Below are 8,321 nucleotides of genomic sequence, written 5' to 3'. Positions count from 1 at the left end.
ATCCTTGATCATGATCAATAGGTATTGATCAGTAAGTAGGTACTTTATAATAGTATCGTTTGGCGGTAAATGGCGATTAAAAATATAAAATAAGACTCCTAGAATTTAAATTATTTTTAAATATCGATTATAGAATACATGATTAAGGTCGAACTCATAACATAACCATAACCCAAGCAATAAAAATCCAACGTAATATGACTATCTAATGCAATTTATTTCGTTAGGTCATGGCGAAAATGAATTTAGTTGGGAACAGCTAATTTCTTATGTGTTTTTGTACTTATGCGCTGAACACGACGTCATTTACAAATAACGAGTACATTCTTACGAGTACAACTTGTATGCGTACCTATATTAAGCAAACTAATTTTTTTATCTGAAATTATAAATAGCTATAAATTTGCGTTTCATGTTTTATATTAGTTACAATACTAGTTCTTGGTATATTTTATCGCATCAACTTTTAAATACGTTCTCGGCATTGAAAAAACGGAAATCAGAAGCAATCCAAATAGAATAATTATTTATTATAAAATATACACATGTCTGAGATAAGCACCGAAGAATGAAGCATGCGCGCTTTCGGTGGTTAAGAACTTTGCATATTTATGATAAAAATCTGCCACATTCGTATCAAACTCCTCAAAATGGGAGATGACGGCTTACCACTAAGGGTAGTAGGATATGTCCAGGCTGTTACTTTACATTTACACATGTTATTTTAGGTAAGGAATCACTCCGATAGTATTATGTCATGTTTATCAAAGTAGTAATTTAGCATCGCGCTTTATACAAATTATTTAGAACTTCCTACTAGATCTATAGTTTTTTTTGTATACAACTACGTAATGAATAATAACAATATTATTTAAACAATCAAAATTAAAACAAGTAATAATTTTTACATTACCAGAATTCACTTTTACGCATCTTAGTAACAGATATTTTATTACCTGCACTTTATCAATTAAGAAATTATAAAGCGACTGACTGTCACAGGAACTCACGGATCATATGACAATATGCGAGTAGTGAGAACGACTCGTCACTCGAGAGCCACCGATAAATAACCCTGCTAAGTTGGTAGTAGAAATAAATCTTACAGCAATAAGAACTTTATTAGAATACATGCAAGAATTAAATTCTTATGAGTCCGATATTCTTTAATACCGTTGAAGTGGTCTGTTTTTTCATTATAAAACGGTTAGTATTTAATAGATGAACTCATATTGATTACATTACACTTAATAAGTGACTGATCAATTTAATAAAATATATATAACAATATAATTTAAATTGCTTAATTTTAAAAACCTAAAATTTAATCGATGTTTTTAAGTATAGATTGTTAAACATTGGGCGCCCTTATAGTCCTTGTTATTTCCCAGGTAGCTCAAATAAATATTATCTGAACACTTACCTATCGGCGGAGATTATAATTTTGGAAACTTTAGATTTAGATGATGTAGAATTTCGAGTAGTTATTGGTACGATCTAATCGTCACTAAAATGTCTTGTAGAAAGACCTCATTTAATGTCCTGCTAAATTAAAAAAATACGATTTTCTGCCCTTAAAACATGTCGCCCTAGTCTCGAGACAAAGCCTGCTGGAATGTTCATTTATGACGGTTTGTGCCTTATGAATGTAATAATGAATTATTAAGAACGAACTGACATTATATAAAATTGTTTTATTGAAAAGCTGTCAAGTGGTTAAAATATTTATTCTTATAAATTAATTATTATTAAACACTTTTTTTTATAGTATAGGTAGGTGGACGATCATATGGGTCACATGTTGGTAAGTGGTCACCAACGCCAATAGATATTGGGTTTGTAAGACATGTTAACAATCGCTTACATCGCCAATGCGCCACCAACCTTAGGAACTAAGATGCTATGTCCCTTGTGCCTGTGATTACACCCTTGGCTCACTCACCCTTCGAACCGTAACACAACAATACCAAGTACTGCTGTTTTGCGGTAGAATATCTGATTAGTGATTAGTACCTACTCAGACGAGCTTGCACAAAGCCCTGGTAGGGCTCGTCTGAATAGCCAGGGCCAGTAAAACTGAGGTAACATGTACTAAAAAATATACAAAACGTTATAATTTGTTTTATTGTTTCCATTGTTATTATTAGAGAGTTTATAAAAAATCTATAATAAAACATAAAAAATGGACTCAGACTTGAGTCGTATTTTTCAATTAATAATATTTCCTAAATTAAAAAGCCTTATTTCAAACACTTGTACACACACTTTATACACAGTACAACCGAAAATTGTAAGCAATTTTATTTACGGAAAATGATTTTTTAATTATGTATTTCGATAAAGAATAATACCGTGACAATTTAATCGAGCTGACGAACAATTCTCAATGGATAGTGCAGCAGATATTAAAGTGGTTAAGACAGCGCAAACGCGCACACTTTTTTCATGCACTCTCATACTCCGATGGGTCAGCAATCCGACACGGCTGGATAGAGTTCAGGCGCAGGATGAAGGGCTTTACTTGATTTCCGAGGTTCGCGGACTGCGGTGTAAGCAGTAACGATGTCCTAATTTCGGGCTGCTACTGAGAATTTCTTGACAAAAACTTAGCAACTTCTTATTGGGACAACCCGCGGTTTGAACAAAGATTTTAGTTTCAAATACGTTTAACAAATGGTTTTTTGTCCTAAATATGACAACCCAACCTAAAGTGGTATAGTTAAAACTTCAATAAAGATAAAATAGTAATAAAAAAATTACATGCAAGGCACTTCGAAACAACACCTTCATCCTGATGCTTTATCTACCATAGTTCCATTTAAAGGTGTAGCAGATAAAACGAGACATAAATTAGTTCCTCGTTTAATTGTAGCTTTAAGAATCATCTCATTTATGTTATTGAATATCTATCTAAGATCCGATAATGATCTAAGATGAATATCGGATCTTAGATCAAAAGCTTAAGATTTGCAAGGAAATACATATAATAACCACAAGATTAATAACGCTTTAAATTTTCTCTCGAATGACATGAGGATATTAGATATCTGAAAATAATGTCACATAAAAAGCTAATTTCATAATGTTGAATTCTAGTAAGATTTTCCTTCAGGGACTCCGGCTCGATGTGATGAGTAATGACATTACTGTCGATGCAACGCTTGACTTGGTTTTATTCAATATGCCAAAGCTAGTTAGTTATATTTGAATTCCAATCACTATAAAATAATACCAAAAGATTATCTTTTATTTATAAAATTATTAGAGACTAATTAATTTTACAGCATCGTTGAAGTTAGACTACGGTATTTGTGCGACACCTTTTCAGCATAAGCAACTTGATTCATAGGGAGGAGGAGGGGTGTAATCAAATCAATATCTAATCTAGCAACAAAAACCGGCTTTAATATAAAGTCTAATAATAATCTGATAACCTTAATGCCAGAGTTATAGATTAGTTTCTTCATATTAAGTTACTCATATTAACGTAAAAAAGCTTCCTTTTGAGAGCTAAGTTGAGATGTCCATCAATACACACTTGATTAATTAAACTTTATTCTTTATTTTTTGTATATTTTAGTGTAGGTTTTTAAAAACCTATAAATTTACGTGACACTCACAGTTACAAAATTACGTTAAGTGTTTAACAACAAATCTTATAGGTTTCTTTAATAAGAATGAAATATTATTTACCAAAATATAATTTACGTTAAGACATGAAATAATTAAATGTCTTTATAGGAATCAAAATGATATTGAATTTCGTTTTCTCCGAGAGAAAAATAAAACAGCCTCCGGTCACCAGAGGAGACAATAAAGACGAAGTGTTTAATCTTTTATATTTTTTTTCATTTTAACACTAATGGGATAAAAAGGTAATTGGAGAATAAGTGATGTAAACAGTTAATGGTTACTCTTTAATGGTTACTTAATATAGGCATTTAAAATATTAAAAAAACCTTTTTAAAAACAAATTTATATTTTACCTTCCATGAACTAAAATGAATAAAATGTAATTATAATTTACATATTTAGGATTGTATTGTGTACACGAGAATAAGGTAACAAATTTGACCAACTTATACCTACTAATAGGTGCTGGAGCTAGATACACATTGGCTGAGAATTCAATACAGTTCACTTCCATCTTCTCTGATCATACTCAAATTAGCCAATTTTAATATTTAATCTTGTCATTGGTCGACGGCAGCCGATGACACAATAAGCGACCAATGAGCGCATTTTAAGCCAAATTAGTTAATCTGTCTTTAACCAACGTTAGACTTACAATGAAGGTATGACATAAGACAATTATATTCTAAGTACTAGCTGTGCCCGCGGTTTCACCCGAGTATAACTTCAAGATATCACAAGAGCAAACTTATAATATTTAAGTATATACAAGATTTTTAGTTTCATTTTCGTGGGATATTAGTATTTTTTACCGTACCCGGATCTAGAGAGGGCCACATGCAATTGACCATGAGAAAAATAGCATTCCCTTAAATCTATTCCGGCATACTTGTTTTCCTGTGCTTTATTTATTGTGACTGCAAACGATACCCTCACAAGAAAACCAACTAAGTATAAATTTAACAAAGAAATTAGAAAAAAATAAATGCGGCGACAAATGGAAATATATATGTAACCAATAAACTTTAGCTTACAAATTTACAAACAAAAAACTAATACTTAAATGTATTTTTTTATTTTGTAATCAACCTACTCACTACCTGTTGAAACATGTCAAAACTATAAAAAGTAATAAAAACTGTCTATGATTTTATCTCAATATCTTTCATATAAATTGCCACGTTTATAATAACGACTTCACAAATGAAGCATTATTTTAGAACAAATTTGATTACCATAAAAAAGGTTGAGTCAACCTTAAAAGATAGATATATGCTATTGCGGATTCTTTTTAGAACTTTTCTAGAGGAATAATTCTGTCATACATGATTGTTGTGTAACTTTAAACGTTTACGCAACGGAAGTTTTCGTTTTTGCAACATTTTTATTTGATGCTCCGCTATTATTGATCGTAGCTTGGTGTTATATAGCCTCAATAAATGGGCTATTCGACACTAAAATATTTTTTCAATTCCTGAGTGCAGTTTCTCAGAACTTCCTTTACAACATTAAGCCAAACAAACTCTTCAGCTTTAAAATATTTGTATAGATATATGCCTTGTTGGTCTAGCGACTAGATATTAGGCCGCAGAACCCGATGGTTCAAGTCCCATGCCAAAAAGTTATCGAGTTTTCTGTAGAAAATTCTTAGTAGCAGCCCGGAGTCTGGTAGTTAGAAGTGTGTACACTGTGTGTGTGTGTGTGTGTGTGTGTGTTTCTGCAGACATTTGTGCACTATAATATGTGCTGCGCTTGGCTAATCTCTCTTGACATTGGCCGCCGTGGTCGAAATCGGTCTGGAGGACATTATTATTATTATAGATACATAAAGTTTTCAATGAATAAAATAGTTTTATTTAATTTCAATGTTTTGGAATAATAAAATATATTTGTGCACTTGGTCATTTACAACATTAACAACGACGTGGATGACGGGGGCATCTGAGCTTCAGCATCGTAGATCGGAAAACATGTATAAAATTAAGTTTTGGTTCAAACCACTTACGTCACTACAAGATATATTAAGTCAAATTAGAGGTAGTCACTCTAAGTTCAACGCTATAGGCAACAGCGCGGGAATCGGCGCGTTTAACAGGCGTATGTCCAGCATAAACTTAACCCTTTTTAATAAAATTGATCATATAGATCTGAGCTCAAGTTACATTGGAGGATTCTAAATTTCTGAAACTGTCAATGATTTAACTTTTTTTTAAACTTTAAATTATCATCACTTTACAGACTATCATTTATATGTAACTAAAGTTTAAGCCAATTCAGCTGAACAGTTTGTTTTGTAGCATTTTTATCGAACAAATATTTGACGTGATTCTTTAAATTGACATAACACTTTTATTTATAAGCCAATTGAAGTGAAACAAACACTTAATTTTAAGAGAAGTTTGCCACAATACATTAATGAAAATTGCATCCAAATCAGTTTAGCAATTTCTAAGATTAGCGCGCACCAACGTACAGACAAACAGACAAAAATTCTAACAACCATTGTTTGGGTTCTATTGCTTTGATAAAGGCCCCAGATAATAGTTATACTTATATATAATATAATATTATATATGATAGTAGATATATATGATAATAGTTATACTTCCTTGTACAGGCAGCGGCCTGTACTTGGAAGATATCAGTTACATATTTATTATATGTATAGAATAGATGATATAATATTACTTATATTAATAACATTTAACAAAGCAAACTTAAGTCCTATCTAATCGTAGTGTATATTTTCGACAGACTGTATTCTAAACTTTAACGCGCTATTTATTCAATAATATAATATGAATTGCATTAAAGAAACAGCCTGTGAATGTCCCACTGGGCTAAGGCCTCCTCTCCCTTTTTGAGGAGAATGTATGGAGCTTATTCCACCACTCTGTTCCAATGCGGGTTGGTGGAATACACATGAGGCAGAATTACAGTGAAATTAGACACATGCAGGTTTCCTCACGATGTTTTCCTTAACCGTCAAGCACGAAATGAATTATAATCACAAATTAGGCACATGAAAATTCAGTGGTGCTTGCCCGGGTTTGAACCCACGATCATCGGGTAAGATTCACGCGTTCTTACCAGTCGGCCATGGTCCATCTCGACTTTAGCCTTAATAAGGAAAAAATAAAATTTACAGGATTTTTTTTTGTCACATTGTCATCAGCAAAGTACTCTGTTTTTTAAAAAGGTCTAGATAACAGTTTTCTAATTTATAAAGTAATTAAATCTACACATGGTTTCAACGAAAAACGTATATCGTATATCGTACCTACACGATTCCATTAAAACTATGGCTGTGTCATCAGCATATGCAAAGATCTTTCTTTAACGAACAACTGTTGATATAAATCATTAATATGAATCAGAAAGAGAGAAAGTCTAAGAATAATAAACTCCGCAGAACAGGTATCTCTGTACTGACATAGTGTTACCATTTATTGCCTACTATTAAATCAAATATCTTCAAAAATCATGTGCGAGTTACTACTTATTCTAACACAATTAAATTTGTAAGCTACATAGTATGGGTATCGATTCGGAGTCAAGTGCGTTATCTAAGTTAAGTCTATAATAAAAAAAAACTCAACAACAGCAAACATTAACTTATGTTCAGTTTACCTTTCAATTCTCCTTCTCCCTTTATGTTGGTTAACAGCCTACATAATAATAATGCCGACTTCATTTAAGATTAGGGTTTATAATGCTAAAACTAACCATGTAAAAATCCTGTTACTAATTTATTATGCAAATTTATACGTACAATTAACATTAAATACAAAAAACATTATTTGACGGGAACATTAATGTATAATAAAAAGATGATAATTATCAATAAATAATTAAGGCATTAAGCTGGCTTAATTCAGTAATCCCTATTAAGATTATAAATATGAAGGTGTGTTTGTTTGTTTGTCTCTCTAACACGTAGCAATAGAGCATAAAAGTAAACATGCTGCTTATGAACCCAAGAGTGATAGAATTTGTATCCCGGAAAAATGTACGGTTTCTAAACCGTAGCAAACTTTTTTATTATTTAGGTAGGTGTGATGAGTTATAAAAGCAGATTTGCCGAAATATATATCCCTACAGTCCAGTAGGTAATTAATCAAACTTGCATTTTATGTGAAATAAAAACTACCTTGCTTATTTTTTTATATTACAGTTTGAATCAAAGAAGTATTATTTATTAAAATAATCTTTATGCTACAAATATAGAAAAGATTCAAAACAAAAAATGTTTAGTAGCTATATGAAAACTCATAACTACCTACTAAACTAAATCTTTAGAGCTTGGGGAATTAATATTTGCAATATCCATGAACAGCGGTTGTATATACAACACTACGCAGATTCAGTTTTCTCTCGCATCCAATAATAATTAGAGAAAAAATTGAAAAAAGCGTTTATTCAAATTCCAACAAGACAAACGAAAACCATTACCCATCAAATTATAAGCCTGTAGCTGTGAGCGATAGTAAGAAGTTTTGAGCGTTATCGCCTCTGAGATGGTATTTTGGAAAACAAAATTAAGTTATGTTAGGGGAACGGCCATGTCAATTTTCAATTCTGTATGTTTAATAGTTAGGAATAGAAATCGCAAATAATTCTCCATTTGTTAAAATTTGTTGTTTGTTATACGGCGTTGCTTAAAAACGTTGCTTTATATGTAGAGTTGA

The sequence above is a fragment of the Nymphalis io genome, chromosome Z (assembly GCF_905147045.1).
Source record: "Nymphalis io chromosome Z, ilAglIoxx1.1, whole genome shotgun sequence".
Taxonomy (NCBI): domain Eukaryota; kingdom Metazoa; phylum Arthropoda; class Insecta; order Lepidoptera; family Nymphalidae; genus Nymphalis; species Nymphalis io.
The sequence above is the reverse complement of the archived record's forward strand: the minus strand, read 5'-3'. Positions refer to the sequence as shown.